At 31.5% G+C, this 10,216-nt stretch overlaps 1 protein-coding gene across 1 annotated transcript in view; it reads right to left on the reverse strand.

Moving 5' to 3' along the window:
- Positions 1-7,084, reverse strand: part of LOC148614036 (serine/threonine-protein kinase 33-like) — a 32,917-nt gene extending 25,833 nt beyond the window's left edge. Inside the window, exon 1 of the mRNA XM_088587816.1 lies at positions 6,862-7,084. The gene's annotated coding sequence lies outside the window, so the exon portion shown is untranslated. The remainder of the gene's footprint in view (positions 1-6,861) is intronic.
- Between the last annotated feature and the right edge of the window lie 3,132 nt (positions 7,085-10,216).

The following is a 10,216-nucleotide window of genomic DNA, read 5'->3' on the forward strand; positions in this document are numbered from 1 at the left end:
TTTTTACTCTGAAGCAGATGGCTGATATAAGTTTGATGAAACAAAAAATTAAAAAGTGTTTAGAAGTTATGTTCAGGAAACCGTTTTTCGGATTAATGAATGGAAAGCCAGAATCTTAAAAGCCAAACGTTTTTACAAAAGCCAGAGGACAAAAAATAATTCTGAAGAAAATGGCTGAATAAAATAAATGTACTGGTACCTTTTTTTATTACAACCCAAGGGTAATAATACATGGAAAGTCCCAAAACTGTAAAAGTGAAATCATAAGATAATTTGAACACTTCCAACAAAAAGACATACAATATACACAAAAATAGTTGGACATATGTTTTCCATATGGTTAAGACCAACATGATAAGGACTGAAAGAAAATAATCAGGAGAAATGTGTATAAATATCATTTTGTAAAATATGTTTAGATTTTCACATTGAAGGCATTCACATTTGATATGAATAAGGAAAAATAAATTACAATTTGGTGATATATGCTAAAGATCACATCTCAAAATTTATCCTTAGTATAAGCTTTGATTTTTCTTGTGTACACATGTAATCTTAAAATTCTTTTTGCATTTAACCATTTTTTGAATGATTAACAAGTAGTACATGACCCTAGACCTTACTTACTCTTTATCATTTTTCTACAAATTCTATTATAATTGTAAATATTTACCATAAATTTGGATACAAAGAAAAAAGAGACCATAAACTTCAAAAGACAAGTGTTAAATTTGTATGGATTAATCCCTACTCTTTATATTTAAAGAAGACTGCTTCTGTTCATTATAAAAGGCCATTTCTAGGTAATATTTAGATAGGACAACAATGTGACCAGTAGGTTTTAAGGATAATTATTGCCAAATATTGACATATTTAATACGAAAATTCTTAGGTTGTATACATTAGAAAAGACCCCAAAGTTTAGATGAAATAGTTATGGCAAATAAAGATCTGAACTTAAGTGTCCAAGCTTATCTTTATAAATGATATAATCTTATTTTTGTAATGGAACCAAAATGTATTTATTTTCTATGCTTCACAAACTTAAGGCAAGGAAGACAAAGAAGATGCAGAAATTTAAAAAAAACTAGAGGCTCAAGAGAGCCTGAATCACTCACCTGGTTAACCATTTGCTATTTGAAAAACTTGAGGAATGAGACGGGTTAAGTTAAAATCAACTAAATTGTCAAATGCACGAAATGCTTTTAATAGCATTTTCATTACCTGAACCAGAATTTTGCTAAAGCAACATTTTTTTAATTATGTTTAAAAACCCGTCTTCCGACCCCTAAGTTCCATTTTTAGTATAGGCAGCCAAATCTATTCACAGATTAAAAATCGCTATAGTCATTTTGAGCACAATACACTAAAGAACTATTATGCTTATTTTCATTCAATAATCTTAAATGGTTTTAGAGAAGAAGATTTTCAAAGTTGTACATGTTTTTTCATGAATCAAAATTCCCAACGGTCATTTTGTGTGGGATACCCTAAGGAACATATATATGCCAACTTCCATTGAATTCTGTGCAATGGATTTTGAGAAGATTTTTAAAGTTGCACATGCAAAAAAAACTGTTTCGGGGCCCCTATGTACTGGTTTTGGTAACCGCGGCCATGTTTTTTCATGGTACATAAAGCCTAACGGTCATTTTGTGTGGGATACCCTAAGGAACATATATGCCAACTTCCAATGAATGCTGTGCAATGGATTTTTAAAGTTGCACATGCAAAAAAAAACTGTTTCAGGGGCCATAACTCCTAGATCAGTTGACGAATCGTTTTGAAAATTTCGGCATAGGTCCATCTCATGATGCTGAACAATATTACTCTGCCAGAAATTTGCTAAATGCAAGGGTTTTTGAGTTATTTGCAAAAAAAGCCATCTGACTCCTATGTTCTATTTTTAGAAACATCGGCCATGTTTTTTCATGGATCAAAAATCCCAGTGGTCATTTTGTGCACCCTAAGGAACAATCAGGCCAAGTTTAAAACCTGTCAGTCTAGTAGTTTCAGAGGAGAAGATTTTTTAAAATTTTTCCACGATGACACCATGTGATGGCATAAGCTCATCTGGAAGAAGGAAGGAGCCTCCTTTTTCCTACACTACACAAAACCACTATTTCTAGAGGGATGAGAGTCAAACCAAAAGTTAATGTTCCACCATAGAAACTGGATGGACCTCCTTATATTGATACAAGTGTAGCTAAAAATGGTAATAATGGAAATGGAACAAACTCAATACCAGGGATCAAATTGCAGAATTTTTTCCACTAGCTTAATTTAGCCAACATAGTAAAAATTTGCTTTTTTTACTTCTAAGTTTCTACATTTCTTTCAAGAAAATAACACATGGCACATATTTTTTAAGGTTCCGATCAAGTTTTTTTTTAACGCAATTCCAAATTTTCAATACAGATAATTCTAATGCCACCAAGTTATCAGTATTTGGCCAATCAGGAAAAAGAACTGTGGTTAGGTGACTTGTGTTTCCATAGAAGAGTGTCCTTAAGGTCAAAGGATAAAAAAGCTATACTGACTGCGTCGGAAAAATCAAGATGTTACACACTATATCATGCTAACATTTCCCCACTAGACAACTTCTGGCATTATAGTAGCATATTATTAAGTCATATGGTAAACATAAAGAAGATAGGTAAAGAAACTAGAAAGGGGAAACACTGAAAGAGATCTCATGGAAAAGAAACATAAAAAATATCTAATGCATTCCTTCTAAAAATATTAGAATCTGAGGAATCAGTAACAGAAAAATCTAACGCATAAATGGCTGGACAAGATGATTGCAATATATATCCCTACTCTTATGAAAATAAGGACATTATGCAAATTCTAAACTGTAGTGGAATTGCCCAGTTTTGCCATGAAATGAAAATAAAAGGTAAACAAATTCTGACATTATTGTGGACATTGGAACACCACTATATTCATACCAATACAAATGATTTATTTTGAAAGTTTTTGTAGTAAGTTTGATGTATTGAATTACCACCCTATTTTTACACATGATTAGTGCTAAAAGAGAAAGGCAAAGCTTGCCAAATGATCACCCAAAATTGATAAAACATTTAATGTCAAATGAAATGAATCAATCAACCAAAAAATAAAAATTACTTTAAATAATCCATAAAAAATATTTTTATTTCTCGTATTACAGTAACTAGTTACAACAGGGTCATGCTACTCACATAGTATTATTGTATTAAACCATTACTTCAAGACTTGACATTTTCCATGTATATAAATACATAACTCTAATTGTCGAGGTGGTCATAAACCACCAACAGCAGTTTGAAACTGCCGCAAAATTTGACCAGTCATGTATTCAACTTCACAAAAATTTTCTATGTACAAGTATAACAATTAAAAACTTCAAGTTTAATTAAGCCAAATTAATAAACAGTCTGGTTTGAACTTTTACCCGTAACTCTATAAGCATTGCCCTTTTCTGTGTTTACTGAAATAAGTACAAACCTTTATGCAACAATTTTTTTCAACTCACAAGCTATATAAATACATTTACCTTCTCTCTCACAATTCCCTGTTCACAAGCATAGTTACAACTAACCATGCAGCCATAGAACTCCTATCTTAATACACCGACAGTATGTTCACATGTACAAAAGATTAAAACACACAAAATAAAATGATTTCACAAATAGATTTCTTGAAACAACCTTAAATTCCTCATTACATGCATGACATATAACATTTTTGATGATTAATTTGTCCAGCTCAACAGAAGATAATTGATTTTCTAAATTAACTTTCTTTTTCAAACTTAAAATGAAGCATAATCATGAGCTAGTTTTCACTTTTAACATAAATTACCTTGCAAAATTCTGAAATAATATTTTCTACTTTTTTTTCACAAATTAATGTCTTACAACGCCACATTTTGGACAATATCACAAGCCTGGCCCTGATCTTAGCCTAGGCCATTTAGATTGTTGCTAAATTTAAGGACCATATTAACTTTAAATTGACCTTAAAATGTAAGTTTTATGTTCAAGTCAATAGTAGGTATTCAGACAACACCATTTTCAATACTTCACATTTTCTGATAAGAATCTTACTCTCTTATTCTTTGTCGAGAAATGTCATATCAATACAACTTAACGGCTATTGATTTTAGTCAAAATCAAAATAAATCCTTGAAACTAATTTGCAACTGGGTCAATTCACTATAAATGTGGTACATGAATGCCTGTAAGTGTTTAAATATTTTAACAGGTTATGATATTATGGAATGAAAATATTGATATAGGGAATATATGGACTGCCTATGAACAAATGTTCTGGTATTACAATGTCTTGTACTACACAAGCACTTAAAGTGTGCAAAACTGTGGAACAGTAACTAATACCCACAAAATACAAAACAGAAGCTTATAGATTATTAAAGATTAAAGGATATAAATAAACATGAGGTTTTTACTATAATTATGGATATAACTACGTGTATTTACATTAGATCAATCTTATAAAACATTTTCTCTCTTGTGACTCTACCTAGAAGTCTTTGGAAAGGCAGGTGAAAAAATATTTTCCTCTCAAAAACATTTGTATACAACTTTTAACAAATACACTAAAAACATGTTAATAGTCATTTAAAAAAATTGCTTTTATAGTAAATCAATTAAATGTTACATGTACAGTGTAAAATTATTAACAATTAAATTTTTTTCCTTGCAAGTACTTGTACCTTAAAATATCCCCAACTAGTATTTTCGGCTTATCCTAGTCTAAATTAGGTTGTTCATATTACATTTTATACATACATGTATCTACATTCAGTGGATTTTCTTTTTACTTTTTATTCAGTTTGTCTTCCTTCCACTTACCCAGACAGGGATTAAATAAGCTGAATTATTTCAACATTTCATCATATATAAACGATGCTGTAGCTTGTACAAGAGACAAACATGTATAATTTTCTTCTGTGAGGAGAGAGTGAGTTTTATAAGCACCTTGCCCTTTTCTGTCAATGTTCTTAGATAGTTGTTAATGCTTGCATGGTGTACCTTTCAAATTTGTCTCTAATGTGCCCTTTTCAAAAGATGCACATGGAACACCAGTATTACATATACGTGTATACTGTGGATATGGTTACAGCAAGCATGAAGACTCTTATGAAGTCTGACAAAATTGGTATTATTCACAGGGGTAAATATAATGTGCTAATGTTGGGACACCATAATAACTTTATGTTAAGCTGTATACATCCTACATGTACATGTATGTTGAAATCTGCTATGGAGCATTTTAAATATAAAATTGGGGTAGCCCCAATTTGAAATACTACCCTTAAAATTGTTGGTTTTACCAATTTTAAAATTATAAAGTTTAGAGAATTTTATTTTTCAATTGAAAGTGTACTTGCAGTGATTTTACTACTCTTTTTTTAAAAATACATCCTCCTGCTGGATTTGGAATAGAAAAGGCTGGGATAAACTGATATTTAGCATGAATTTTAAAGAATTTTGCTAAGGAAACACCCTATATTCAGGGGTATATACAGAGTAAAATCACCGATTTGAAACATGTTTCTGAAGAATTACTTTCGTACATGTATGTATAAAACAGTTGCTGACCTCAAACTAATGTGTGTTTCATGTTCATTATCAAATTAATTCATCGACTTTATAACAGTACATTTGTAGTTCACATTCTAAACATTTTTTATATGAATGAGGTGTTATAAAATCACAATATGAGGGGTATTGTCACAACCTGGTAATGGGAGTTCCTCTGATATATTAATCAATAGAGCTTGCAAGTCATGTCACTTAACTATGTAAATTTAGGAGAACAAGTCCCCCTATTTTCATTAAAAGGCACAAGATGCAGTTATCAACTGGGTCAACCATACTTATGTCTATAAAAAGTATCAATAATATGCAATTAGCATATTGCACCTTCATACAGGCGCCTAATAATACCAGAAGCATCATAGCAACTCAATCTTTTTTCATATACTTTTCAAAGCTATTGAGAACCAAGTGAGTTTCAAAAAACATCTGCTAGTTTCGACAACACAAATCCAATTGTAACTTTTTCCTTGATAGATATGCCCGAAAAGTCTATAGAGTGTTTATGAAAATGACATTATCAGTATTGCCCATGATTTGTTATGATTGCCAACATCTTTACCTAATATTACCAAGCAGCTGCAAAAACTAATAAGTGGGAAAAATTTGCAGTTCAGGTTTTATCTGCCTCATATTAGAGTAAGGACTACAAATTTATCAACAAAACCTTTTACATGTATATATGATGAAAAAATATGGTGGTTCTTCTGTTACACTATAAAAGTCATTTCTTAAATGTATAAAAACTTGCCTATAACTTCATTCCATACTGACATTTCAGTAACTTTTGTGACAACAAAACACTACATTGAATTCTATATTGAAGCTGAACCTGAAACTGTTTAACTGATAATTTTACAAATATTCGGAGTGTCCTTACTAAGCCAACTACCACTGTCACTGATGAAAATATCTTACACAAACTCAGCAAAAATGATAAATGACATGGTCTATTTCAGTTAAAAGAAAAACTTTATGCTTCCCATGCACAAAAGTCTAGATCGATCTAGGCCCTTCCTCATATTACCTTTAAGGATGCTCGTTGCCTACTTCATTTAGTTCATAACAACAAAAATGACTGAGCAAGTTATGAAGGAGCATGAACTCTGGCCAGTCTGATCTCTTTATAAAGCCACTCTTAAAGCTGAGGAACAATAACAAAAAAAACAAATCATTTTCAACATACTTAAATAAACTGTGTATCAAAATTACAATACAAAACAAGTAGGGCCCTGATAGAAAGTTGTCTCACCTTTTCACATGAAATTTATTTTTGACCTTCAATCGCTTTCACCGCTCAAGCGTCTAAAATAATTGAATCCCTGTCCTTCACAATATTTTAAGTCACCAACCATACTGTGTCTCAGCCAAATTATTGAGACTTCATGGTTTTCATTGAGCGTTCTGCCTTGAGTTGGGTCGTCATAGGCGCTGTTTTGCTTCCAAGATTTATGCGCAATCCTTCTACGCACACCGGAAACACATACTTTCTTTCGGAAGTTTTTGGATTTTACAAACAATGAAATTTTCGAATTTTCTATGCAGTTTTTTGGCGGGAAAATTAAAAGGTCAACGTTATTGACACGAAAAATCAAGGAAATACATTACAAATGATACTTGATGGCTAAAAAAATCTATGTTGATGATATTTTATAATCAATAGTATAATGAAACCTATGATTTCGAAATTTTATAGTGTTTATTCATTCATTTTGAAAATCCTTCGTGAGTGTATAATAATATATTAAACTGGGGTGGGGTGGTGGGGCATTTAGGAGAGTTCTAACCTGTGATTCGGTTTTGGTTGACGAAAAATCCATTGACTAGCATGGGGCAGCAATTTTAAATCATCATAACTTTTTCATTTTTAAGATAATTTGATAATTGTTTTGGTTCCCTAAACTGCAAATAAAATTCATTTTAACAACATGTAATGGAATTTTTAAATACATTCAGTAATTATATGTGCACAAGATTTTATTTATGATTTTAGACGAAAATTGACGTTTACATGAAAATATCACTACATTTTTTTTCAAGTAAAATGATTATAAATTCACAGAACCAACATTGGATATAAAATAATGAAGTTATAAAGTTATGAAAATTGGGATTCTAATCATGAAATTGTCCATTGTTTATTTAGTTGTTTATTTGCCAACCAATTTGACACTTTACGATATGCAAATTAGTGAATATGACATCCCTAATGAGAATGGTGAACTCTCCTATAAACAATAAATGAACAGTTCTGATGAAAACATGAAAGATAAACATAAAATGTGTGGTTTTATGTTATAGAACTATGTACTAACCATATTAAAAATATGTGTATAATTTATTTTATTCACTTCTAAAAAAGATGAATCTTTCTTTCAAGACTCATTTTGACACAGAAATAGCATGGGCAGCTTCTTATATATCTTTACAGGGTTTGGCGATCTCGGGTGTCAACTTGCAATTAAAGTGCAGTGCTGGGTCCTCAACTTTGATAGTAATTAAAATACACATTTCTTTTGTCTAATGAAATTAAACATGACACAATACACAAATGTGTTAAATTGAGTTCATATAGAAGCTTTCTGGAAACGACAATTTTTTTTTTGGTCAGTAAAAATTATAAGATTTTTAACATGAAGAACCTTCAGTGCATGACCTTTAGGAGTAGTCAAATAATATGAACAAAAACCAATGAAAAAACGAACAGGTTACGGATCAAACTCATGTACAAATCTAATATAACTGTATTTGTACCATAGACCTGTATTTCAATATAGGTCTAGCATTTTACTTTTACACTTGCAAGGAGTTAGGTTGGGTAAAAAAGGTTGTTCATATATTTTTTATTGAAGATTGAAATCTAAAGAGTTTAAAATCCTAGGATGTGAATACATGTTAGGAAAACAGTTCCATCTTACATGGCAGAATGCAACAAAATTTTTTTTATGGGTTAATCTTTCAGCAGAAGTTGGATCATCTAGTCTGAAGTTAATATTTCTGATGAAGTTTATCATTTTCCTCTTAAGGTGGTTTAAATTGAAAGGACTGAATTGTAAAAATTGGCAAACCAAAACTTTCAATATTTTCACTCTCAGGTGTATAATCATGCAACAAAAGCGAAAGCCCCATACATTTCAACCACCTGATCCATGAATTGAGAACCAACAATGTATCACAGTCGTGTGGCCTCGTGGCTAATTAAAATTTGTACACTGATTTTAAATCAATTTATTTATCTTAAATCAAACAACATAAGAAATTAAATGAGGGTGAATATAGCTGAAATACTGCTGCCCAGGCGTTAAACCCAAACAATAAATCAAACAAGGGGCGTTTTTAATATAAATTTTAGGTACAAGAAAGCAATTACGGTTAAAAAAAAACCATAATTTTTGTGTCATGCCTCCTTTTAATTCACTGACTGTTCCATTTACATGATATTTTTACAGTATATAGATTGTATGTCCATTACAACAATTTGTTTGGACACCACAAATGTTCCCTAAAATAAATTTGATGTGATGTGCTATTCACCTGATTTCAAATGAGTAAAATCATATTAAAAGGTTAATTTTATCAAAAAGTACGCAAACTATAGAGTAATGTTTTGAAGTAAAAATATATTTGCATGTAACATGTGAAAAACTACCTTTTTTATTTCTAAGTACAAATGTATAACTCTGCCTTGAAAACAAATTTAAGAAAAAGGTTTCACATGGCAAGTTTTGCATGCCCTTTTTTTAAATCGGCAAACGTGAAGTACACAAAGTCATGGGAACACACTAGTAAGATAGAAGGAAGGAAACAGTACAAGATGTCAAGCCATAGCCAAACAATATATATTACTATAAATAATAAACTGTTAACACAGAGATATATCTCTCCTGTCGCACATGGATGCTGTTATTCAAAACTTGATTGATGGAGACAGTTACTAATTTTTTTTTTATTATGGACATTATACAAAGTCAACAGACCATGACTGTGGAGGCAAATGCACGAAATGGATCTATTTGTGGTAGAGAGATGCTTATGCAACTGCATAGCAAATATAATTGACCTAGCATAAGTGGTTCCAATCAAACTGACCTAATCAGAAAACTTTACATGAAAATCTTACGCTTAAACATGGATGGCGGAAACACTGAATACCACCGACTTGCCTTTTGCGACATTCATTGCAGATGAGACAAATACAAAAACATGTGACAAGGTAAATGCAACATATCTCCATTCTACAGAGACAATATAATACCACACAACTTAGGCCACAAGATTGATTGACTGTTGCAGATCATGTCAAGATGAGAATGTTAGACCAAAAGATCAAACCCTGCTTCATAGTCCAGCAGAACTAGTACTGAGCCCGATTTTTTATGCACTACCTCACAGAAGTAACAGCCTGAAGGTAGGCATGTCAACCCACTCAGCTGCATTATTCTGACTACAAGCCAACCATATGAGTGATCACTCTATCTCCAATATTCAATATGCAATATATTGGAGATGCAGTGAGTGCCAATTTTAAGTGGGGGGATAGAACCAGGGTGGTTCAGACCACAAGACTACCTTTAGAAAAGTATGAATTGAATAATGCATTCTTGAAG

This window comes from Perna viridis, chromosome 6, assembly GCF_037379345.1.
Source record: "Perna viridis isolate PV_CMFRI_1.1 ecotype Kerala chromosome 6, ASM3737934v1, whole genome shotgun sequence".
NCBI lineage: Eukaryota > Metazoa > Mollusca > Bivalvia > Mytilida > Mytilidae > Perna > Perna viridis.